This window comes from Saccopteryx leptura, chromosome 8, assembly GCF_036850995.1.
Source record: "Saccopteryx leptura isolate mSacLep1 chromosome 8, mSacLep1_pri_phased_curated, whole genome shotgun sequence".
NCBI classification, from domain to species: domain Eukaryota; kingdom Metazoa; phylum Chordata; class Mammalia; order Chiroptera; family Emballonuridae; genus Saccopteryx; species Saccopteryx leptura.
In genome coordinates, this window is record NC_089510.1 from 20307035 (window position 1) to 20333824 (window position 26790).

Sequence of the window (26790 nt, forward strand, 5' to 3'; positions counted from 1 at the left end):
TTCTTCTTCTTCTTTTCAAGTGGGAAGAAGGGAGATAGAAAGATTCCTACATGTGCCCTGACTATCTGGGGCTGATGCTGTGCCCATCTGGGGTCATGATAGCAACCGAACTATTTTTAGCACCTGAAGTGGAGGCTCCACAGAGATATTCTCAGTGCCGAGGGCCAATGTACTTGAATCAATTGAGCCATGACTGCAGGAGGAAAAGAGAGAAAGAGAAAAAATGGGGAGGCAGAGAGGTGGAGAAGCAGATGGTCACCTCCCCTGTGTGCCCTGACCTGGAATCGAACCTGGGGAACATCCACACACAGAGTTGATGCTCTACCATTGAGCCAACTGGCCAGGGCCTGAGTAAATGTTTTTCTAAGCATGGTGATATATTTTTACTCATCAGTGTTTACTTCTGCTTCAGATCTGTGGTCCATGTTCTGGGCTGGTTTGTGGTTACATCATGTTAGGCAAGAAAACATGATGAGTGACTGGACACACGAGGAGCGGAATGCTCATAATAGTGGCCTCATTTTCAGGGTTAAATATTTCTTGCTCAGTTCTCTCCATTCCTCTTAGGGTAAAAGGAAAAGGTTGGCCTTGGGTGGACAGCAATGGAATTAACATTCTCCAGGTAATTTCTGTGTGTCACACACAACGTTGAGTTTCACAGTGTCATCTTATATAATCTTCCCAAACTAAGGCTACAGAAGCCCAGAGAAGTTAAGTTGTTAATGATTACACAACTCGTAACTGACACAGCTGAGAATCCTAACTATATTCCCCAAGAAATTAAAATGCGCTAATTGGATACTCATGCACTGTGTGGCTATTTGGGAATGCGCTTGTATAAATGAGTGCACGTGTGTGAATGTTGGAATCATGGGTGTGATGGCCTCTTGAACACACCAAGAAAATAGAAGTTAAAATTAGAGAAATTAAAATAGAGCCATGTTTACCCTGAAAGACATCAAAACTTCAATAGATCAAAAACAAACAGAAGCCTGACCAGGCGGTGGCACAGTGGATAGAGCATAGGACTGGGATGCGGAGGAGCCAGGTTCGAGACCCTAAGGTCACCAGCTTGAGCGCGGGCTCATCTAGTTTAAGCAAAAGCTCACCAGCTTGGACCCAAGGTCACTGCCTCCAGCAAGGGGTTACTCGGTCTGCTGAAGGCCCGCGGTCAAGGCACATATGAGAAAGCAATCAATGAACAGTGTTGCAACGCGCAATGAAAAACTAATGATTGATGCTTCTCATCTCTCCGTTCCTGTCTGTCTGTCCCTGTCTATCCCTGTCTCTGTCTCTCTCTCTGTCTCTGTAAAAAAAAAAAAAAAAAAGAAAAAAAATTTAATTAATTAATTAATTAATTTAATTAAATAAAAAAAATAAACAGAAAACTTTGTGCACAACCATAGAAGTTTTGCCAAGGTTGCCTATTCTTTTTTCATCACAGACTTGTGACCCATGTATTGACATATATCTTTCAATAGCTTTGTAAAAGCTACTCTTTAAAACTTGAAACGTGTGAGAGGTAGCTACTATGAGAATAATTTTTGTACATTTTTTTTTTCTGGCTTGTGGACCTCATTCTACTGATCACTGTTTACTCTGAATTGCAAGGAAATAACCAAAGATTGCCTAGAAGTTGAGGTCACGGAACATTTTTCATTTTGGAAACTTCAGGGGCTGTGTTGGGGACTGTGACTCTGTAGGCAAAGCAGATGCACAGAATCTTAGTTTAAGATCTGAACGAATTTTGATTCCCCTGTAAATCAAAGTATTTTAGAAAGTTTGAATTTGTGTGTGTGTGTGTGTGTGTGTGTGTGTGAGAGAGAGAGAGAGAGAGAGAGAGAGAGAGAGAGAGATTGCTGGTGCTTTTCCTAAAGAGGCTTTATGTACTTTGTCTTTTGTTACTTTCCTAATAAAGAAACTTGCTATTTAATTCCAGAAGAGAATCTTAGAGACAGTGTTGATATCTAGAACATGTATAGAATATATATATATATATTGGTATATATATATATATATATATATATATGGTAGATCTCTTTCTTACAAAAGACAGACGCAGTTTAGGCTGATTCTAGTATAACAGATTCTCTCCAGTACATTTTTCCTTTAATTAGGTCGTTGCATGCTATTCCCTTTATTTCTACTGAAAAGCTTCCTATTTCTAGTTAAGTCCTAGCAATAAAGTACTGTGCTTAATACCCTCAGTGAAGAAAATATTCCCCTACCATTCTCATACAGGAGTATTTTAAATGCCATAACTGCCTACAAACGGTCAGTTTTGAAAAAAGGGTTTTAATTTTGAGATGCCAAGTGGAATAAAAATGATGTTATTGACTTGCAAAGAAGGAACTAAGCACACAGATAAAATCTGACCTTTTCTCATCACGTATTTAAAGAGCATTCAGAGGAAAAGGGTAAAGCCCCCTTTACAAAGTGGAGTGACTCGCTGGTGATGTACGTTTTCTCCTAGTGCAGTGAGCTGAAAATAGTCCAAGGAAAAAGCCCAGAAGGCATGATGGTAAAAATGACCATTTGCTACTGGTGTAGATAATAATTTATTCTAGTGAAAGAAAAAAAAAAAAAGATATCGCAGTCACATATGGCATCAGGTTCTGAATCTTTCTACCTTCTGTTGACTGCTAACAATAATTAGAAATTTTTAGAGGCAAACTAATCAAGGCCTAGAAGGTCAGGCTCCTTTGTCAAGAGTCGATAGTGGAGGCCAGAATTAATTTGTTGCTTTAAAATGTGGAAATTACTCTTCGTGTTTGAGAGCCATGTGAGGCCCCCTTAACTATATGATAAAAAGGGCCTTGACTATCACTGTACGTGTGTGACATAGAGAATATCTATTTGGAAAGATTTAATAGGCCTGGAATAGAAGGTCATAGAAACCAAATTGGAGTAATTTATGTTGTGCGCCGAAGAAGATGGCGAGGGAAACTTCAAAGACGATTCCTCCCGCATGACTAAAACTGAAAAGGCATTTGAAAGCTATCTTCCTTTTCCTTGAAACTAAGTACCAGTCTATTGACTCTAGAGTTTATAGCTTTAAAGATTTTGAGATGAGCAAAGTGGCATGAATATATGTAAACGGCTGGCCAGCTAAAGCAAGTGAACAAGTATAGTTCAGGTCAATAGGCAAACCTGTCTCAGGTGACTTCTAGTGAACCATTTGGAAAAGAAACTGAACTTACTGGTCATGGAGAGACTGTTCTCTTCCTCAGTTCTGAAAATGAAGGTATCCGTTTCTATGTGGGATAGTTCAGTGAGTTGAACAACAATAGCAGCGAACAGCAAACAGTAATAATCGACTACTCCCTGGTTTGGTTTATGAGAGATGTTTTATACCCTGAGATATAACGAGGCTTATGTTCAAATCATATTATTTTAGCTTATTCCTCAGGCTCCAAACTATACAAATTATAATTAGCATAGCTAACTACATTATGGAGTTTTATGTTTATTGAGTTAAACTTGGAGATTTCTGCTTCATTCAGTGGAGTGAACCAAAGCCATAAAATAGAGAAGAAATAAGCATGCTCACAGTTTCACTGAATTATGTGATATGTTTCTGCCTCTGAAACAGAAACCCATCGAGGCATCAACAACAGTCTTTCTCCTTCTGTTTAAAATTCTATTATACTAGGAAAAGAAACTCAACTACAGAGACCTCCCACACCCTGAAGGAAGAATAATCCACCATGGTGGGTGTAGTTTCAGAATGGGGGTGGAGCGAAGGGAGCGTGAGCAGGGGAGAGACAGTTGCTACACAGTGTTCTGTGCCTTTGTTTTTGTTTTGGCAAGTGTGTGGCGGTTCTGTCTTATCCTCATTCTCCGGAACTGATGGATGTGCTTCAGCAATCCTTTCTGAGGTTCTATACGCATGAGAATCTTAGACGAGAGCAAAAAGCTTTCCTTAAAAAATATCTAGGTGAACTCTGACAAACAATATAAAGTTTTCAACAAAAGAGTGCTCTACTCAGTTGCAACTCTGCAAGCACGTCACAGTAAGGTGTATTTTTATCATAACACATTCTTATGAAGTTAGACTCCACTGGAAGGTAACCATTTTAATCAAGTCATTTTATACTGTGATGAAAAATGGAAGTAAGTCATCTTCATGATGGGTAATTATTCATATAGCCCTTTCTCTTTATAGCCCTTATAAGATGTATCTCGCTGGTATTAGATAATAAAACAGCAACCACTGGGCATTGATATTGATATACATAATAGTCATAAATAAGATGAATTGTTTGGTCATTTAGGTAAGCTTCTTTTTATTGACAACTGTATTTTATCATTATTTTTATCTATATGTTTAGTTCGAATTCCATGTGGTTGTCTTTTTATTTAATAGTAGTGACTGAGAAACTAGTCAATGGAGCTAAATGGCCAATGTGGGAATATGATGGCACCACTTAATATATCCATGTGAATTTAAACAGGGGACTGGAAGATTATTCATCTTTAAAAGGAAATAGAAATAAAAATTATCCATGGACCAGACTAGCTATTTAATCTGTGGTTCTAGGAGGAAAGAAAATAAGTGTGGCCCCTTATTCGAAATCCGTGACCAATTACAAATTGCAACAGCCAAACATGAAACCAAACTACGGACAGCAGAGCTCTAAGCCAAGCATGGAGCCCTCTCAGTGCAGGGCCCTGTGCAACCCAGATTGCAGTTATTGTGAAGATTAAATGAGTTTGTAAATTGAAAGTATATAGACTAGCACATATTAAGCACTCAAAAATAACTTTAATGGATATTTTCTACAAAGTTTTTATTTGAGATGCTCTGGCTATATTGTTCTAAAAAAAACAATTTTAATTTAATAATACAGGGGTGGGCAAAAGTAGATTTACAGTTTATCTGGCAAGTAATACAATAATCACTAAATAATAATGACTAAGCTCTGTGTTTCACATATTCACAACTGTAAGTCTACTTTTACTTCTCCAGGTAGGTAGTAATGTTTTCTTTCTGTTTTTGAAATTTTAAGGCTTTGTAAGGAATAACAGAATGTGACATCGGAAGAGCCAGATGGTCAAATGGAGGTATTATTTGTCCCTAGAAGGGTAGGGAGTGGTGAAACTGAGAGCAGAATCCAGTTATGCTGTATGACTGTCCTGTGGTAGACCTTTAGAGAAGTGCAATGTGATTATGGGACACTAAATTATAAGGAGATCACTTTGACCATGATGCTAATATCCAAGATTACTTTGGGTACAAAGGATGCAAAGGATGGAAACCCAAGTGTCTGCAGGTTCACAAAGTAGGGATAGACTAGTAAGTCGATTGATTGTGAGTAGGATCAGGATAAAGTTAGGTCTCAGATTCAATTGCAGTCTTGGACTTCACTGCCATTTGCTCGCTCTCTCTCTTATATCATTGATTTTTTTTTTCTGCTTGTTGCCATCATGCTGTCCAAAGATTAACTGACTTGTTTAAAAAATGTTTAAAAAAAAAAAAAGTGAATGTTCCATAACAAGGATGCTTATATCATTTGGGTCCTAACAGAGAGAGGGACTTGTCCAGTTTTGCTTTATAGAAAAGGTTTAAAGAAAGAGTTATCTGGACGCAACAGAGCGACGCCCCAGATGGGCAGAGCGTCGCCCCCTGGTGGGCATGCCGGGTGGATCCCTGTGGGGCACATGCGGGAATCTGTCTGACTGCCTCCCCATTTCCAGCTTCGAAAAATGAAAAAATAAAAAAATAAAAATAAAGAAAGAGTTATTCAATTGTATTCAGTCACCAAAATCCTGCTCTCCAGACTTCTCACCAAGTACAGACAGGGTCATTGAGAGCTGAACCTGGGTCCAGAACAGGGTAACCCCACGCCGCCTAGTGGAGAAGGCATCAAATTCCACAATGGGGCAGCCATGGTGAAGGCAGACATGTGAGTTAAGCCCAAAGAGAAATGAAATCTCTGGAGAAGAGAAATGAACCTAGTGATTAAAAATAGCAATTAAGGAAAAATTGAGGTGGGGGGGATAAGTCAAAGCATTGTCATTATAGAATAACATATAGGAGGCAAAGTGCTAAGTAAACCAGAACGTAGAGTAATTATATTTATCAAAAATTTTCAAATTTTTGCCCTGGCTGGTTGGCTCAGCGGTAGAGCGTGCCGGGTGGATCCCAGTCGGGCGCATGCGGAAGTCTGTCTGACTGTCTCTCCCCGTTTCCAGCTTCAGAAAAATACAACAACAAAAAAATTTTTCAAGTTTTTTTTTTATTATACACTTATTCTTGCTGATAAATTGCTCAACCTACCCTACCGTCAGTGATTCTCAATTTCTGCTGTGTCTCAGTATCACATGGGGGAGATTTTAGAAATGTAGTCAGTTGAACCCTGGCCGGTTGGCTCAGCGGTAGAGCCTCGGCCTGGCGTGGGGGGGACCCGGGTTCGATTCCCGGCCAGGGCACATAGGAGAAGCGCCCATTTGCTTCTCCACCCCCCAGGCGCTAGAGTGGCTCTGGTCACGGCAGAGTGACGCCCCGGAGGGGCAGAGCATCGCCCCCTGGTGGGCAGAGCGTCGCCCCTGGTGGCGTGCCGGGTGGATCCCGGTCGGGTGCATGCGGGAGTCTGTCTGACTGTCTCTCTCCGTTTCCAGCTTCAGAAAAAAATACAAAAAATAAAAAATAAATAAAAAAGAAAAGAAAAGAAATGTAGTCAGTTGTGCAGGGCCTAGCCCTGAGATCCCCCTGCAGTCAGGGAGGAGCCTGGCTCCCAGGTGGTATTTTAGGAATCCCCCTTGGGAGTCTGATGTGCAGCCAAGATTGAAAATCACCAGATATTTAACCAAACTACTTCTTACTGGCTCTGTACTATATTTTTATATTTGTAGAGTATGTAAAACACCAGATATAGATTAAAATTTTTTCTTTTGCTCAGTTCCAATAATAAGATAATGAAGGCAAAAGAGGTAATGAAGGTGAGAAAGGTGAGTGGGATGGTACAAAAATAAACCAACAGTTACGGTCTTTAAGGGATTTATAACCCACAGCTCAAAATGTAATGGAAAGGCCCTTTCAGCAAACTCACTTGGGGTTGCTTGTTAAACCTTCAGATGCCGTGGACTTAGCCTGACCTGCTGAATCAAAATCTCCTAAGGAGGGTCCTGGACAATGTATTTACCAAGCTACTCTCGTAAACATATGAGAATAAAAGTGTAAGAACCATGGTCTGACTCTAGGGCTACATGCCTACTCCTCACAGCTACTTTTTTGAAGCAATCTTAATAGCAAGAGTTGTGGTACTTTAATTACCATTGTAACCCACCTTGTGACTATAACTCATGTGTACCTTAGTGCCTGGGAGAATTTTTTTTAAAATTTGCTGTATGAATGTATGAATGTATGTATGTATTTATTGACTGTCTAAATCAACCTTCCTTTTAGTTACTGAAATAGTACTATTTCCTCTGTATTTAGTTCTAGGTGAGTATTCTGCATCATGTAGAAACTGATACTCTTGTATACCTATCCTTTTTGTAATATTTACAGTAATTCATGTAATGAGATATATATTTTTTCTCGGCTACACTAGGTCTTATGAAAAAGTGCAAATGATAAGCAATAAGCAATAAAAATATATGGTTATTAGTTATTCTTAGCCCTTTTTCTGTTTAACCTTAGAACTCTTTCTTTATACTAGCTATTCTGCCAACTATATTATGCAGCTCAATAAATGCACACTGCATTTGCTATACTTATATCATGTACAAAATTCAGCTATCTATTTCATTGACATTAACCAAGATGAAGGGAAGTGAGTCTGAAAGAGTAAAGGCAATCATATTTCAAAATCGCAAACGTGGAAGTCAGGGTCATTTATTTCACAGTCTTAAGGGAAACATCAAAATTCTATTTCCTTTCATTACACATTCAGGAAAATACTAAATTTAGTAATCATCTTTTAGATTAAGTAAGTGGCTATGTACTTCTTGTAGATCTTAAAAAATAGTTTATCCAATAAAAAAGAACAATTTTATTACCACCATTTGAGAGTTACAAGTAATTATAGGTAGTAAAAGAAGAACAATAAAAGATAACAGTATTCTTTGCCATCTCTTATTTCTCAGAGAGATATGTTCATTAACTAAATGAAGATTCTACTAGAAACTGTGTATTTCAAATTTCTTTTTATTTGTGTATAATATACCACTGAATTCTATACTTGAGCCCTTTTCTGTAATTACTTGAATTTTATTCCATATGTGTTCTTTCTTCACAGCCATGTTTCTTGAGTTCGATAAATGTTATCAAGCATTCTTTGACTGTTCCTATTGCATCAACCTTAATTAGCTTTTGATTACTGTTAATTTCACAGCATTTTCCCTTTAATAAGTTGCATCAGAATGCTTTCATTTCTGTAGCAGCAAGTTTAATTAGTTTTTGAGCCTTGTTTCTTTTCTCCTTTCCATTAAAAAAATGACACGCACTTTTTGTTTCTATGAGGTATCCATGACTTACAACTTGATGTTCCCAAGATGTCCTCACCTAAGACTTACAAAGTAAAATTATAGTAACTTGTAGCCTTTTCATTTTCATCAGGGTTGTTCCTGTATACTCACAGATTGATAGTTGCTTCTGATTATTTTTAAAAATAGTGTAACTTAATTTACAAGTTTTAAAACTTAAACAACTAGCATTTTTATCGGCCCATTAATTTAGTTAAAAATGATTAGCATTTTATGTATTCAATTATGTGACAGAAAATCACTATTCTTTTTTTCAGAAATGTATTACATTTTGTCTTGGTGAACCAAACTGTTACTTATAATATCCCTGAAGATAAAATAACGCCTAAACTTTTTTTTTGTCACTGTATGGTAATGATTTGTCATTTTAATATGCTGGTTATATTTACTATTTTTTAATAATATGCATTAAATTATAATAATACACTATATATTTATATAATATACAGTTAACCTTTGAAAAACACAGGTTTGAACTTATACAGGTGTGTAAGTACATTTACACACAGATTTATTTTTCAATAAATTATATAATTGTATTTTCTCTTTTTATTGTTTTTATAATAATATTTTTTTTCTTTAAGTTACTTTCCAGTACAAATACAGTATATAATACATATAATATACAAAACACATGTCAATCAACTGTATATGATTTTTTGTTGTTTTTTTAGTGAAAGAGACAGAGACAAAGAGAGGGACAGAGAGGCAGAAAAGGGAAGAGATGAGAAGCATCGATTCTTTGTTGAAGCACCTTAGTTGTTCATTGATTGCTTTCTCATATGTGCCTTGACGGGGAGGGGGGATGGCTCCAGCAGAGCGAGTGACTCCTTGCTCACGCCAGTGACCTTTGAGCTCAAGCCAGTGACCATGGGATAATGTCTATAACCCCATGCTCAAGACAGCGACCCTGCGCTCAAGCTGTATGAGACTGCATTCAAGTTGGTGACCTCAGGATTTCAAACCCGGTTCCTGTGCCAAAACCTGGTCAGGCATACTGTTTATGTTTTGATAATACTTCCAGTCAACAGGAGGCTATTAGTAGTTAAGTTTTTGGGAAGTTATACATTTAGCCACCTGCCATTGCACATGACCAATTCTTCATCAGCTGTTGCAATCCAGTGGTGAGCTGATACTAAATCTCACTTTAAGAAATGGGTTGTTCTTCATGTGGATGACCTTGTGTTGAAAGTTTAGGGACAGCTTCCAAAAAAAAGAGAAAGAAAAAAGTTACACATGTATCTTCAACTGTTCTTCTAACCCCCACATTGTTCATGGGTCAACTGTTTATCGTTAATTCTTGGATATTTACTTATGTGACTAGAAATATGAATGGGGACATTGTGGGGATTTAAAACTTTTAATTACTTACCACCAAAAAAAATTTAATATAAGAGCATAGTGGACATATAAAGCATATTAATTAATATTGTGTGAAAACCATTCAAATACCAGTGATTTAAAATTATTTGTAATATTCTACATTACAATCAATATTGTAACAATTGTAATAATAATATAATAAATATTATAAAATCATTGGGGAATCAGTGAAAGAAAAGTAAATGCTAAATCAAATAACTGAATAAATTAAATGTTATACTCAGTTGATAGCATAAATCTCTTCAGCTGGAAAGCCAACAGTTGCAAAAAGAAAACTTGAGCATTATGAGAACTGGCAGTCATTAGGTACATCTCTAAGCACATTCTCCAATGCCAGGTTAGAGTTATCTATGCAGAGGTGGTAAAGAATAACGGAAGAGGTACAGGCGAGGGAAGGAGTTGCAGGTCTTGCTCCATATGAATATAGTGCTTAGAATATATAAACCCTGGCATTTGCGGGAGCTTAAAGTTTATCTAGACCTACCATTTATGATGTTTCCTTCATTTCCGTATTATTTTTCCAAAAGCTCGTGCAGACTTTGTTTGAACATTCCTGTTAGAGAAAACTGCCTGCCTTCAAAGGAAGTCCAAACTAATCTTTAGTTAGTCCCGAAAAACTACTTTTAAGCTACACTTTGTAAGTTTGTTGCCTTCATCCTTGGGTTCTAATTCTACCCATTCAAACCATATGGATGGTAGTTAGTGGGGAGGAAGGAGTACATTCTGTGTCTCTAGTACATGGTACATAATTATGTTTCTGAATAACAAGATATTTGCTTTGAGTAAAAGGCTTTATTAATGAAGAAACACGAATAAAAGTACCATATATATTTAGGCAGAGAATCAGAATGTCACATCCTCATTTGATTGACCTTAAACTGACTCTCTGGTCTCCCTAACTCCATTGATATGCCTTTATTACGCAGTCCTTATAATAGAGTTAGAAAATTTTCAAGGCATATAGTCCGTAAAGGAACAATTTCTGTCTGTAACTAATTTTAATGTATGTTTATTCTCTGTCGTAAACCCATCGATCTTACACCTATTACTGGTACATTATGCCTTTGACAAAGATTTTTAAAAATTTAACTGCTTTCGTGTATATATTTTCCAATTTTGCAGCCGCTGCAGAGGTTATAAAAGGTACCGAGAAGACATTCACGATGAGCTATCATGATTAGTGCCTTTGCGTCCTGCTCCGTAGAAAAACTAATTAGCACTGGAAGGAAAAGCCGCTCCCCAAGGTCCCACACTGCTGGTGTAATGACCTATCCCCACAGGAGGACTGAACAGAATAGATCCATTGTAACTTCCCAAACGATCATGGCTGGCAACCTCTAGAGATGAGGAACAACAGCTGAAGTGATAGAGAAAATAAAATGTTCTGCTTGAATGCAAGCTTATAGTCGCCTGCTTCCTTCCAGCCTCTTTCAGGAAATGTTGCCCTTTCAGGCCCGGACATCTGCTATTTTTTTTCTTTTTTCTTTTTCTTTTTCTTTTTTTTTTTTTTTTTGTCAAAGCTTTGTGGCAAAAACTAGACTTGAATCGATGAGATCTATCATTTTGGGTCAAATGATTTCCTGTTCATGGTCACTTAAATTCATCTCAAATCTCAGTTTATTTGGAGAGCTCTCCTGTGGACTGGGCACTATCACATATCTTCTTGGCTAAACTAGGAAGCAGAGAAGCCACATCTCTGCAGACCCCACTAAGGAGGATAAAGAGAGGATGTCACATATATTTTCATTCAATCTTTCTTCTGTGTATTGAACTCATCCTTCAATGATCATGTTTGCCCTTGCTGTTAACTTCTTGCAGGAGGCAGGATTATGCCTCAAAAATGATTACAGATTAATTCTTTAGGTATCAAAGATTCATAAAATATTAGAGCAGATAGTATACAGAGAACTGCTAAGCATTAATCTTTAAAAATTACTAGGCATTAATCTCTATAAAATATAAGAAAAGAAATGTTAGTGTGGCCATGCATTCATATAGTAACCAGTTACAGGTGCTAGCTCTAAGATCAAAAGATAAGTGGATAATTGTAATTATATACTAGGAGGGCCTAAGTGCATTTGCAGAGAAAATAGAAAATGAGACTGCGTAACTCTGATGAATTGTCTAACATCATAATGGCTTTGGAAGCTCTGTGGCCTTTAGATGCACTAGAGGCATCTTTTAAAAAAATGCATTTTGGAAAATTGTGGAATAAAAACCAAAATACTTTCTTCTTAGATTATATTTATAAAGCTGAGAAATCTTATATTTTTTAATAATTTATTTTTTTAGTTGATTTTAAGTACATGAAATCAAATTAATGGCATAATGATTCTCTTCTATTATTTTCTTTTAGGATATGGTCTCTCTCACTCTCCTATTATTCACTAGTATAAATTTATAATAGAATATATGGTAATTCTTTAATTTTTTTATACAAAAAGGCTCATTATCCCTTTAAAATGAATTCTATATTGTTTTATTAGTTAAAATAGTACACCACTACAAACACTTTTTCAAATAAGTATTTGTATGAGTTTTTTTAACATAGCATTATCTTGATTTTCAAAGATAATTCCTATCTAGCTGGACATTCTCTCATCAGTTTAATAGTTATGAGGAAAATACCTTTTGTACAGTTAGAGGAGAAAAGTGTTAACTAACTATATGCAGGATTATCATTAATAGACATTTAATCTGGCTTTTCTCCCAATCCCAGCAGTGCATTTGAACATCACCGTAATATTCCTGGTAAACAACAGAAGCTAAAACTCCAGGAGGAACTCCAATGCAAATGTACTTTATTATTTTCCAAAAATTAAGCTGGAACAAGAGTTTCTATTATAAATCTTTTCAAAATATGTTTCAGTTGTGTGTGGGGCAGGGATGGAGAGGGAAGAAAATGCATAGGTATGTATGTGTGTGTATCAACAGCATTAAATGAAAAATTAATTGAAAAGTGATGTTCTTAGTTTAGGTATTAAAGGTACCCCTTCATACACACAGCCACACACACCCAGGGAGTGCAGGGTGTTGATGAGCTCTGGTTCTGCACCCAGACTCTCTGGGTCTAGCCTGGGCACCACCTTCTTCTGAGCAGTGTAACCTTGAACAGGCAATGATGATCTGTGAGCTCGTTTCCTCATCTCTCCCGAGTGGGTGATAATATTAACAATCTATTCTTCATGGAGTTCTTGAGAAAAACACATGATACAATCCAGGTTTCAGAGATACCTGAGCCCCAGAGAAAGTTTACTTCGTTTAACAATATAATAGCCAATTACAAAAGATCACTGAATTTGTTATCCTGAAGAACAGATTGTAGCTTGATCCGGTCAGATTAGAGTTCTACATCGGTTTCAGTGTCCTTTGGCAAGTTTTAGTTACACTATTTCTTTTTTCAAAACTTATGGAATAAAGAGAAACACATTCCTAAAATAAAACCCATGAACAAATATATAAGAAATATTTTTGTTCTTCTAGCTTTACGACTAGTGATATAGTCACAATAAAACTTTCTAAAATAAAGAGAGGGAAAGGAAAATTAGAGAACAGCATTGAAAATGAGTTAAATATGAATTCAGTTTTATGTTTAAATCTACTTGGAACAATATAAGTGAAAGTCATTCTGAAGCAAATTTTCAGTTTATTGGTAGTTAACATTAGCATTTGTTGTCCATATATTGCTATATATGTAAAATAACTATAGTTGAAAACTGATCTAAAATGTATATTTTATTGCTGAGAGTCTCATTTACAAATCATTCCTGACAGTATATTTATAACATACACACATATGTGTCTACTATATGAAATGACAGGTGATAAAACAAATATCAAGGAAAAACATTACATTTAAATTGTGGTCATAAATTTGTGTGGGATATTGAAATCTCTTCAGGGGTGCTTTGTTGGTGGTGGCGCTGAGACTTGGCTCTCAGAATCAGGCTTTAGTGGTGACCTTGAACTCAAATTGAACACTTTTCGCTATAGAGCCAGAGTCCTCGTCGGGCTGGGGGTATAGCTGGCAGGCCAATACCCAAGGAGATCACAGGCCATCTTTCCTAGAGGAGAGGGTCAGAGGAGTTCAACAAAGACATCTGAATGTTACTATTATTGCTATATTATTTTATATTGGGTCTCCAATTTCAGAACACAATGGGTCATAAGAGTAGAGAGTTTTTACTAACAGATATTACTATATTTTTAGTAAAAAACATATATGATTAAAATCTTTTCTAGTTTGGCATTTAATTTTTTTCCAAAGTGTTTCATTTAGAAAAGTCAACATTCTTGTACTTACTTTATCATTCAACTAATATATAAGAAGCACCCACTATGCTTTAGCATGGCTAATAGTCATTGAGGAACAATAGGGAGCAAGCAGATTTTCTTTTGTTTCAATGTCTTATATTTTTATTCAGTACTATTTGAGTTAAAAAAATATCCAAAATATATGAGTTGGAAGTTAAAGAGACAGGGAGTTCAGAGAATACTTTGCCAAAAAGACTGAATTTTAATCATTTAAATGTATTTGCAATAAAGCATGAATGAAAGTATAAATTTAAGATTATGTGCCTTTTCTCCCTTTGGGCATTGTCATATTGAGTACAAAAACAAATAGATTCCTGCCAGGATGAATTCAGGCTTAGGGTGAGATCTACATGATTAGAATTACATGGTTAGTGTACAACTTTGTTGCTAGAGGCCAATGAGTCAGAGCATTATTTGAAGTTATTGTGCATTCTATACCAGCACTGTGGTCTTCAAGGGACCTCTTAACGTCATTTAGGGAAAACACACACACACACACACACACACACACACACTCACATACAGACCCCACACACAAAACCCAGTAATGATGTTGATATTAACAGTATACGAGCTTGTTAATAACTTCTACTCTGGTATACTAACTTAAACATAATAGGATTTGTTCAAAATGGTGATTGTTCTGCTGTGAATGATTTTCTATCTAATCCTTCACCCCAGAGCATTATATAGATGTGCTGGGGTAGTTGATAAAAACTGGGTAGATCAATTAGGAAAATAATTTATCCTAGATTATTCTTCTATTACAAAAATAAATAAAGAAATAACATGGATTTTCAGTATTGAAACCAATGATATTACCAATAATTTTTATATAATATTTGAAACATTAACTCTCATCTCCAATCTTATAGGTCAGAAGGTTAGGGAATGACTTTACAGAAATTTTGTTAATTTTCTTTAATACCATATTTAAAAAATAAATCATTGCTAAATACATTTTATTTTTATCTTAGTTTTATGTGATATTTACATTGCATGTGATATTTAAATATTTATATTTATATAATTGAAAGAAATATCAAAAATAAAAAATTAACAACCTGAATTTAACTTATCAGTAAGTTTTTTTAGTTATCTACTAAAATTATTTTTTCTTTTTATCCAAGTGAGAGACGGGGAGATAGAGAGACAGACTGCTGCATGCACCCCAACCAGGATCCACCTGGCAACCCTCATCTGGGGCCAATGCTCTGTCCATCTAGGGCCATGTTCACAACCAAGCTATTTTAGCCCCTGAGGTGGAGGCTCCAGGGAGCCATCCTCAGCCCCAGGGGCTGATGCACACAAACCAATAGAGCCATAGCTGCGGGATGGGAAGAGAGAGCAAGAGAGAAGGAGGAGGGGGAGGGGTAGAGAAGCAAATAGGTGTTTTTTCTGTGTGCCCTGACCAGGAATTGAACCTGGGACATACACACACACTGGGCTGATACTCTCCCACTGAGCCAGCTGGCTGTGGCCATCTACTATAATTTTAAGATAAATGTGTTATTAGAATAAAACTTTTCTATAATAGTATTATATCATCTGGTAGTCATGGAAATATAAATACTTCTATTGGTGCATATTGTCTTTGCCTTGAGTTCTTCACTTTCACTAATAATGAAAGTATGTAGAAAATCTTATTTCCTTATTTTTTCTAAGGTTTTAGAACATTTTCTCCCATATTGGAACCTGGAATTTAGATATGCTTATCATTAAATACTGCATGCAATTATGGACAAACATTTATTTATTTATTTATTTATTTATTTATTTATTTATTTATTATGTAATGAACAACTTAATTTGTTTACTATGTACCAGGTTTTCGTCTACTTCATTTAGTCCTCATGACCAGCCTAGATGTGGGGTCTTTTATTAGCCTACTTATGGAAATGGAAACTAAGCCTCAGAGAATTTAAATAACTTTCCTACATTCACACAGCGATAGTTGACAAAATTCAAATATGACTCTAGGCAGTCTGTACTTCGCATATTCCATTTAGTGAAAATTAATCACAGGGCCCAAAAGTATGAAAGGGGATTAGGAATTATAGTTTCTGCTTTCCAGAGATTATTTTACAGAATGGTAGGAGGAACCTGCCCTTCAGCTGGGTGGCCAGCCATCTGTGTCACAGTCCTATCACCTACATTGAGCCAAAGCTTACTTACATACAGGAAAATGCTACCAGCCACTGATTAGAGTCAGCCTCAATAGTATTGTGAAAGATCAGTTAGATTGTATTTTTTCTTGGAACTTATTGTTTTAACAATTATGATTGAATGCTGAACTCTATGTGAACAAATACTGTTACACTGTGAAATGTTATTTATGCTACTGATTAATAAGTTTTTATCAATCAATTTCCTGAATGATTTTAACCCAAAATTAATTTATATTTTTTAAAATCAACATTCTTGTCTTATATACGTATCTTGAATTTCAAAATAACTGCCGAAATACTTCCAGCTTCAGCATTTGGCAATAATCACACATTATTCAATAGCTTGAGTAGAATAAAAAGCACACTCAGTTAAAAATAAACCCTGTTTAAACATCTCCCTATATTTCCTACCAGTTAAGTCAGGTAATTTCTTACCAGTTAAGGACACCATGTTTTGCGCATCAGTAATTATGTAAAATTCACTACATTTTAGGTATTTATTTAGCATTAGAATTTCCAAATTAGACAATTTTTTTTGTTTTGTTTTGGGGGGGTTTTTTTTTGCTTTGTTTTTATGAAACATTTTGGACTTGAACCAATGTGTCCTGAGCTAAGATATGACCAAGTTTAGTACATACTAGACTCAAGAGAGTTCAGGGAATTTATTACGTACAGAACTTCTCAGAGATTTTGCTGTCAGATGCTGTTGCACACAGAGTGTCACCAAGATGAGGATTTAATGGGCAGATGTTTCAGTGTGAGTCACATGAAGTCAAATGAACATAACTGAATGTGTTTGAAATTCAGGATACCATCAAGAACATGAAGGATGACTGAATCTGTAATAAGGAATGAAAACTTTGTGTATTTTCCTGTCCATTAACTCTGTGCTTCCCAAATGTTTTCACATCTTGACACAGATAGGAAATGACAATATTTAGGTTGGCAAACTAGGGTAGAAAGCTAAGGCCATATGGCTTGAAGCTATAGGTCCAGACGCTCCTACCTCTGAATTATTTTACTGTGATGGTCAGTACCAGTTCATGGTTCACAAAGAAACCAGGGCATACTAATGAACAATATGGCTATGTGACTGCTGTCTGTTCTTGTCCATGAGAACGCCACCTTCCTGTCACATGCTGTGTCTGTCACGGGGTATTCATTCTCTGCCATGTGTGTATTTGTTGTGTTTCTGAATTAGTTCAGTTTGCATAAAATTTTTACCTATTGCATCTTCAAATGCTGAAGATTCATTTAAAATACAGGTTTTATTTTAGTGTCTTGAGAAAGCTTTGTGAAAGCAAAGATTCCTTTCAATACAGTTTCATAAATTTGGCTGCCTGCTGTGTAATTTTAGGAATAAAGTATAGTCACTCTGTTACTAATCCAAGCCATGATGGTCTTTTCCTGAATGCTGAAGCCTCTGGCACATTGGAGCAAAGGGAGGGCATTCCATATCCTTTGGAGGAAAGATCTTCTAATTTGATCCACTTAAAGGAAGCCCTCTCTTTCCACAAAAAAAAAAAAAAAACAAACTTGGTGCAGGGGCACTTCTAATGTAACTTTCAAAATCCTTCCGCCTTTATAAAATTTTTAATTGCATTATGCCCAGTATTTTATAGAATATACTAAAACATATTCATTGTATCCATTTAAAATAAGGTTATGATTTGAGTTATTTCATGGGGAAAAAATCATTATTGAGTAAGTTGTCTGTTTCATGTTTAAATTTAGAGTCTAGGGGACACTTGTGACATTTTGCAATTGTTTCTTATGATTAATTGAAATAAGCCAAGGAAGGTGAAGATTCCTTCCAGCTGTGACTTCTCTGTTGGGGTGATCTTTTCTAAATTGCTCACAGTTGTTTTACTCTTTGCTTTTTCTTGTAAAATCATTTTACAAACAAGGGTGAAAGTTTAGCCACTTACCAGTCCCCAGGTTGAAAATAATTCATGTCCGTTCTTAGAAACCAGAATAGTTTTCAGGACCAAGTCTTGTATCACTTTACAAAATCCAAATAAAACTAGAGCTCTTCTATTGTTATTCTAGTTACTTCATTATTTTTCATAAATTGAATTGCCACTGTAGGCACAGCTTAACAGAATTTTTCTGAAATTAATAGTGTGCTGTCAAAGATTTTATCATACAGAAAAATGCAAATATTAAGTTAGGGATCATAAACTAGGTACATATTATTAATATATACGTAGATATTCAGACTTGACAAAATTAATTATTATAAAATAAGTCTGTATGTACCTCTGACTATGGAACTCCAAATCAACCATCTGGTTATATAAATACATGTCTACTTACAATGATGTTATAATTAGCATGAACTATGTATAATATAAACTGTTTAGCCAGTTAAAAAAGTAAAAAATAAATAAGACAAAATAAAAAAAATTTATACTGAAAGACTTAAAGTTTTAAAATTATTTAGTTGCTATTAGTAAAGCATATGTTTCCTATAACCAAACCCATATATGTTCATTTCCAACGTCATTTGATTACAGCACTGTTGTCACTTTAAAGCTGGTTTCTGTGTTTCTGGACATGTGCTTTTATTTCTTTACCAAAATTAGGTTAATCTTCCTAAAACATTTTTTTTCAAATTATTTAAACTTCTCAAAAACCAACCATGTGGAAGTCCTGGGTAAAATTCCCAGTCAGAGCACACGGGAAAAGCAAACATCTGCTTTTCCTCCTCTGATTCTCCCACATCTCTCTCTCTCTTCAACTCCCGCAGCCATGGCTCGACTGGTTTGAACAAAGTTGGCCCCAGGTGCTGAGGATGGTCCCATGGCCTCACCTCAGGTGCTAAAATAGCTAGGTGCTAAGCAATGGATTAGTGGCTCAGACAGGCATAGCGTTGCCTGGTAGGCGGCTTGCCGATTGGAATCCGGTTGGGGAGCATGTAGGAGTCGGTCTCTGCCTCCCTGCATCTCACGTAATAAAAAAATAAAAAATTAAAAAAAGAGAAAACTCCCATGCCTCGTTCACCTGCTTTGCACATGCTTTCTCTGAGCTGCTATGCAGTGAAAAGTTATCATTTTTACTTTAGTGGCTAATTTTAAACTTTAATGGTGATTTATTCATTGATAATATAATTATTGAGAGCTCGTATGTACCAGGTCAATTTTGGGAACTGAGTGTGCAGTTTTTGACAAAACAGTAGCATTCTTCTTCTCTTTTACCATCGCTATAGTCCAGTGACAGAGAAAGGCAATAAAAGATAACCAAAAACCCTCCCAAATAAAATATAAATTGTGAGAATTGTTAACAAAGAAAGGTCTGGATGTTATGAAAGAGAATGTAAAGAAAAACTAATTTTGACTGAGGGAGGATTTGGTAAGGGCAAGGTTCTATTCAAGAAATTACATTTAATGAGATCAGAAAAATAAGTAATAGCTAAACGTGGAGCAGGGAATGTCAGAGGAAATAATGAGAACAACACAGAATCAAAAGAGGTTATGGAAATAAGGTTTATAAAACCTATATAATGTGATGTATGTAAGAGCTGAAAAAAGAGAAATCAAAGATTTCTAGATTGAGCCACTTTAGTGAGTGAAGTACTATTTGGTGTGATGATAAAGAATGAAGGAGAACAGATGTGTGTTGGTGGTGTAGATTTAATAAGTGGTTTATGTAAGTTGTTTAAAATTAGATTCTTGTAATGTATCTACATAAAAGTTTTATTAAAACATTGGACTGGGGAGTTTGAAGATTAACTGCATTACTGTAATACCCTTCAAAATAATTTGTCCAGGTATAACCTTTCTGATCTCCGATGATGGGTTAGATTTCCATTTTCTCTGTCTAGAGTGTACCAAGTGCTTACTGCAATTTTTTCTTATTAAATGCTTTATATATATGTTGGTTAGCCCCTGTAACCTGTATTTTTAGAAATAAAATATTATGCCTATTACAACTGCAGTTCATAACAGACTTTCAATAAATGTTTGTTGCCTGCATGAATGAATTAATAGATAAGTGGATTAGAGACTCAGTGAGACATATATTTGTCTCTTCTGTTCTCAAAAGACAGATAGCTGGTTACAGACAAAGATCTTGCTTAATCTCCTTCCATATGTTTAACTCACTAATGGACATTAAATAATTACTCACTGATTCATGGATATTCAAGTGAGATGCCATGATTCAGTTGAACAGTCTCAGAATCTGACCACAACATAGTCATCTGATTTACTTTATTTTTTTCATATTTCATAGGGAATATGGAGAGAAAATAGGAATCAACATACAGGGATAAGATGAGGATATAGAAAAGTGAACAAAATAAAATCTAGAAATGTAGAAACGGTCAATATTAATGCATAAAGACAAAGTGAAGAGGCTTGTAATCACTTCTATATCCATTATATAATTGTCTTTTGTAACATTTTTCTCAACAAAATAACCAAGTTACCATTATACTTTGCACTCAATTTGGATAACACTAAGCATGTGGCATTATACTTCTTTGTTTACAGATGGCTCGCCTCACTGGGAAGCTCTCTCTTAGTAGCCCCCATACTGGGCACAGAGCTGTCAATCAATACGTTTTTGCTGAATGCATTAATGAATGCATACTGCCAATAATGATTCATTTTCAACCTAAAATTTTAGCAAAATTCCCAGATATAGATAAGAAATCTCTTAAAATCCCAGCTGGGCCAATGATTCTAATTTTAAATAATCTTTCTTTTTAATAAATGTCTTTCTCTGCCAGCATTATCATTAGAATATTAGCAGTAATTAAAATCATAAGTGGAAGTTCTAGATGACTGGGCAGCTGGAGAAGAACAATTAAGCATCATAGTCAAGAAGGAATTTACATTTTCCACACAATCAATTGTTTAGGTATTAAAAGATGCTGTGTAGGCCACTGGGAACAAAAACAAACAACAACAAAAAGCAGAAAAAGAGAAAAATATGAAGTAATGATAATGAGAGGATATTTGTGTCTTAAATTATTTCCCTTTTTAAAATCTTTAAAAATACTAAATTAAAGGCAATTCATTGAATATATCAAAGCCTATATTATTAAATTATAAAACATAAACTAGATGATTCTCTTACCCTTGTGGTTTAGGAAATTGCTAGAATGACTTGATTAAAATGGCCTTGACATGCATGGTTACATTCCTTTTATCCTTCTTAGAAACATGAGCCCAAAGAGAAAGAAAGAGTGTGAGCTGCTTAGAGAAAAATGAAATATTGCTTCAATGCAACAAAAATTGGAGACTGTTTAGTGAGATTGAAAAAAAAAATAATACTAATACAATTATTTAAGAGAAACCACAAGGAAATATACAGAGGTTTATCTAGTATTTGGATCTCTTTAATAGAAAATTTAAAAAGAAGCAAACAGTAAGATGATAAGTAAATGCTATCAGTAATCAAAATTATGCTTGAAATTCCAGTTTCATAAAACAAAAGAATAGACTTTTTTGGATTATTGCTCAAGACTAACTTCTCCATGGGCCAACCTCCTTATGTATATTGAACAAAAGTTTAGATACATAAACATAATATAAATCATTCTAAGCTCTATGGTGATGCGGTGATGCCAGTGACCATTAAAGATCTTACAACTGAGTGAAGGAGACGTGAATCCACGGTCAGCTAACTGGAGAAATACTAAGTTTCTACGATATAGTAGGACACGATATGTTATGTATAAATTTTTAAAAGCTCTGCAGAATAAATTGCACTTGTTTATGTACCCTAGTCATCCTAGAAGTAGGTCATTGAGTTTTCCTTCCAGATGCTGTATTCTACAATAATGTAAGTGTATATTACATCTCTATGTTATATATCCACTTATAGTCCTTGTTTCCTGGCCCCTTAGCAATATGTCTAAATCTTAATCACCCTCCACATTAGCTCAAAATGTTCTCTTTATGGATACGTTATGTAGAAAACACTTTATATTTTGTTGTAAGATGGAGAAATTTACTTCTTACACTGATGGGATACATTTTATCAGACTGTCAAAATCCCTTAACTTTCATGCTACCATGACCTGTTTGCTCTTGATTTTTCAGTCTACTCTCTTCTTTCTTTACAACATCCTCTCCTCTACTACCAGAACTACATGGTTCTGTCCCATGCATTTACCTTGCAACTCCAGTCAACTTGCTCAACAAATAAAAAGGCCTGCAATGTGCAGGGAATGCCCTCCTTAGAAGACAGTGAAATCAGCACTTCCTGCTTCTCAAGATTGCCATTGGGTCCCTTTTCTCAGCCCTAACTGCTCCCCAAACTAAGTCTTGAAAATACTTGTGTGTCCTTTAGAGGAGTCTGACACATAATATTCACCTTCCTTTACATTGCTGATTATGTTACCCTGCCCTTGTTAATTTAAGATTTCATATTAAATCCTAGAGGGTTCTGATTCAGTGATATGTAGATTTCCAACCTTCTGTTTTTAACAGAATGAGGGATTCACTCAAGAGGTATTTGGAAATATCTGACAATTTTTTCTTTAGTAAAGACTTCAAGAATTTGATTTTTTTTCTCATTTATAAGAAATGTTTTCATCTTAAGCAATTATATACTACTTATAGGTTGATTAAGAGAAAGATCAATACATTGCAAAACATTGCATTAGTTCATACCTTTAATTTCATATTCTTTTTTTTTTTTACAATTTTTAGAATTGAAACATTTTACTTATAGTAATGGAAATTCTTTTCTCTTTGCTATAGTCTAGAGGTCAATGATAGAGAGAAAATATAAAGCTTCTGTATTTCCACTTCAGTGGACATTATAGAAATAGTATCTTTTTTCAATATAAATTTTTAGGCTACTATCACATCAATTCTTTCATTTATTCCTTTCAAAAAAATCTATGATAATCCATTTTATCTCCAAATATACAGGCGATAAACCACATAGGCTACAATTGCTATAAAAGAAAATAGCACACATTTAGTTAACTATTCTGTATTCTTTCATCAAGGGTTTATTGGATTTTGGCTATTTTCTCTAACCTTGCTGTAAGCACAACTTATTTAACTGATATGACGGAACAGGATGCCCATTGTAAAAATGTACCTCATTCTATATTTTGCCTTTGTTTTTTCAGGACCATCACAGAATATTAAAGATTTCCTTTTCATTTGTAGTCTATATCATTAAATTACCACTGGCTACATAATCAAGGATTTACAGGCATCAACATATTATGGTTAATCAGGAATTGTTTGGAAATGGCAAAATGCAAAACTTGAGATGTTGATTTAGATTTTGATATAGAATAATAATACATTTATGCTAAGTGAAATAAGCTGAAGAAAGAAAAATACCATGCAATCTCACTTATATGTGGACTCTAATTAACAAAATAAACTGACAAATAAAATAGAAACAGAGGTATGGATACACAGAACAGACTGACAGGTGTCAGAGGGTAAGGTGGTGAGGGAACTGATTGAAATAAGGTGAGGCTGTTAGCAAAAATACACACACACACACACACACACACACACACACACAACACATAGATACAGACAGTAGTGTGGTGACAGCCAGAGGGAAAGGAGGTGGAGCTAACTGGAAGTGGGTAAGAGGGAGGGGGAAACGGAGCAAAGAGATTGCTAGGAGCAGTAAGCACAGGCTGCAGTATGTCGATGATATTTTATTGAATTGTACATTTACAACTGGCATTGTTTTTTGGAACTCATGTTACTCCAATAAATACAGTTAAAATACATACATACATACATACATGAAGGCCTAATTTAATTAATTAACTCTTGGAAGTCTGTAGTTCAAAATGAGGAATTATCTCATTTTGTTATTGCTATTACAATTGTAAAAAATAAAAGCTTGTCTATAAATCCCATTTATGAACAATGAAGAAGCAGTGGAGCCTGAACAGACAGTGGCATAGTTTATACATCATCAGAATGGATGCAGAGGACCCAGGTTCGAAACCTCGAGTTCGCTGGCTGGAGCGCAGCCTCACGAGCTTGAGCGCAGGGTCGCTGGCTTTAGCATGGGATCATAGACATGACCCCATGGTCGCTGGTTTGAGCCCAAAGGTCACTAGCTTGAAGCCCAATGTCACTGGCTTGAGCAAGAGGTCACTCACTCTGCTGTAGTCAAGGTACATATGAAAAAGCAGTCAATGAACAACTAACGAGCTGCAACGAAGAATTGATGCTTCCCATCTCTCTCCCTTCCTGTCTTTCTGTCCCTCTCTGTCCCTCTCTCTGTCTCTCTTTCTGTCTCTGTCACACACACACACACACACACACACACACACACAAATAAGAGTCAGTGGATAGGCAATTAAGTGAAATTTATTAAAATAGAAATATATATTTCTCTGAAGGATGTTATGTCAGAGACAGGGTAAAATGTGCTATCCAAGAGGCCAGATGCCTGAGAGTCAAGGTCGTAGCCAAGAAGTGGTAGAAACCCCCAAGGAATCTAGGATTAAGCAGGGAAAGACCACTTGTAGCAGAGTGCTCAGTGCCTATTAAACCTTTTTTACTTGTATAAATCCCAGGCTCACTTGTGTTGGTGTGCTTAGTTAATTTAAAGGGCCAAAGAGAACACACTGGTGCAGCGAATATGCACTCAGTTCTTACATCAATTCTCCTACAGGGTTAGGGATTAAAAATATTTGACATCTGTTTTCTATAAACTATTTTCAGGAGAAGCTCCTGGCATCTTTGCTTTATTTATTATTAAAATATTGTAAATTTATTAAATTTAATTTCTACCACCGTCGATAATGCAGATCAAAGCAGAATAAATGCCTTTATTTACAGGCACATGACACTGTTAGCCAAACCAATCAAAACACAAGTCTAATTTTATTTCCCTTATCTTGGGAATTGTATTATACTTGTAAATTTATTAAGATTTTTTTCTTTCTATGAATTAGTTTTTATTTGATTCTCTTTCCATTTTTATTTACCTTACTAATATATTAAATTTTAAAACATATTTTATTCCAAAGTGTTATTTTTATCAATCTTAGTAAATCTTTTATGTATTATATCTTGAGCTGGTTTGGACTGTTATATTGTGAATCTATTGACACCTACATACCTATTATAAAGTGTAGAAACTTCGCTGAACCTCATGTAATTTTAAAAATTCCATATGTACTTTGGGTTGCTATTTATAATCTCAGTGGCAAATTAGTTCATTCATTTAAAATAATTTCTTTATTTCTTATTGTGTGTCATGCACTCTTCTAAATACAGAAGGTGCAGAGGGTAATAACTTATAAAGTTGAAATAATATAAGCTTATTTATTGATTTTGCCATTGACTTTTAGTTCTAATCATTTTACTTAGTTTTCCTTTAACAATGGAGAAAACTCACGAACGTGTTTCGGTTGAAAAACGATACTCTGGAGCCTTACAACACCTCTGACTTTAGCTATGAGGCAGTCAGTCTAGTGTGTTTTTCTAAAATTGAAGTCTTCTGATAAGTTGTTACAGCATATGCTTAACTGCTAATGCGTAGAAGCTCTTTGTCATGATATTGCACTTGGTGAAATATGTTAAAAGATACATTGTTCATTAGCCCCTCAGGAATTATAACTTTTGTTTATTCAATTATATTACATTTACAACAGTTTTCTTGTTATAAAATGACATCTGAACATCCATTATCACTCAGACATAAGCAATTTAGTGAGGACGCTAATGGGCTTAAATTAGTAAAAGTTGATGGCTTTCTAAAAAGTAAACTAACAGTATAGAATTACTTCTCCAAAATGTATAAAGCAGTTTTGTTAGAAACCATAACAGAGAGAAAAATGGATAAAACCTTATTCAACTCACATATTTCATTCACATATTTTTACTTGTCGACTGCCCTGAGGAAGCCCAGATGGCTGAAATGTTGGCAGGTTTCTGCACCTGCAATGATAATAAACTACTCTGTTATTACCTAGGTACGTGAGTCGAATGCAGTTACACTCTCCTCTCTGCTCTGTGCAACTGGCAAGTCAACAGTTTACAATGTATTTTTATAGGATTGGCAAATATATGTTGCTGGATTTTGCTGAGTTCACCTTTAGCAATAGAATGCCAAAGGCCAGTAAAGCACCTTCATGCAGATACATTCATCATGTGCCAAGGCCTGATGTGAAGTAGATTGTTACTACTATACTATATAGAAATAAACAAACAAATAAAAACCCCAAGTAAATGGGTTCTTTGATAGGTTAATAAACAAATGTACTCTTCAGCCAAGGGAATGAACTTAACTCACTGTTAGTTCTAGTGGTTGTTTTTGTTTGTTTTTTCATCTAAAACCTAGGCATGAAGAGAAAGTATTTGAAGGATGTGGTAAAAAAAAAACGTTATATTTTGCAACACTTTTAATGTAAAAGTAGAAAATGCTCGTTGTACTATATTTGAGATTTATAGACATGATGGAAAAGGAATAACCCTCACTCACA

At 35.3% G+C, this 26790-nt stretch overlaps 1 protein-coding gene and 1 non-coding gene across 4 annotated transcripts in view; both read left to right on the top strand.

Annotated features, from left to right (window-relative positions):
* CADM2 (cell adhesion molecule 2) overlaps positions 1–26790 on the top strand; it is a 1163936-nt gene that overhangs the window by 891814 nt on the left and 245332 nt on the right. The window lies entirely within an intron of this gene.
* On the top strand, positions 9567–9695 carry LOC136380232 (small nucleolar RNA SNORA65). The gene has a single exon (XR_010746906.1). It is a non-coding gene; the product is annotated as a small nucleolar RNA SNORA65 (small nucleolar RNA).